Below are 819 nucleotides of genomic sequence, written 5' to 3'. Positions count from 1 at the left end.
AGTGAGGTAACTCAGACCTTAAAGGACATTCATGCTATATACTCACTAATAAGCGGATATTAGTAAAAAAAAAAAAAAAAAAAAAAAAAAAAAAAAAAAAAAAAAAAAAAAACAACAGAAAAAAGAAATGGATACACAAAGCCAAGTGTGTTTTCGATCTTGTCTGTGTTGTCTATGTGAGCCTGTCTACGTGTTTTGTAGCTCCCGAGAGGAGACTCAAGTTCAAGGCCTCTGGCTATGCAAGGCAAGCTTTTTCCTATCAGCTCCATCTTTAGCCTTCAGGCTCCAGTTCTGACCCTGGAAAGAGCATTTAATCTCAACATTCCAGAAGCAGAGACAAGTGCATCTCTGTGATCTGGAGCCCAGCCTTATCTACAGACTGATTCCAGGTCTTGATTCCTAGACTGGCCTAAGGCCATATGCCTCTGGGGCTCAGCACTTACCCTACCCAGGTCTCTGCTCCCAAGGACTACTGGGTGGCGGCTGCTCCTCCCCTCTGGTCTGTCCTTCCTAGTATTCTGCTCCATCTTGCTGGGTCACACTTGCCCTGAGTTGGTACCCTGGTCTGCATCCATTTCACATGTGAATTTCCTGTTCTTGCACAGGAGTCAAGCTCCCAGAAGCCAGCTACACATCTTGTGTCCCAGATGTCTCCCCCCCCACACTCTTCCCCTCCCCCCCCCCATGCCTAGGCCAGCTCCTGGGGCATGGAATGTTCTCAGTGAACATTTGTTGAATGAACAGATGACTTCCCTGAGCTCCCATGAAACCCCTTGAAGTGGATGCTGCTGTTTTCCACACATGCTCTTGGGCAGGCTC

Source organism: Mus pahari, chromosome 20 (genome assembly GCF_900095145.1).
Source record: "Mus pahari chromosome 20, PAHARI_EIJ_v1.1, whole genome shotgun sequence".
Classification (NCBI taxonomy): Eukaryota; Metazoa; Chordata; class Mammalia; order Rodentia; family Muridae; genus Mus; species Mus pahari.
The sequence above is the reverse complement of the archived record's forward strand: the minus strand, read 5'-3'. Positions refer to the sequence as shown.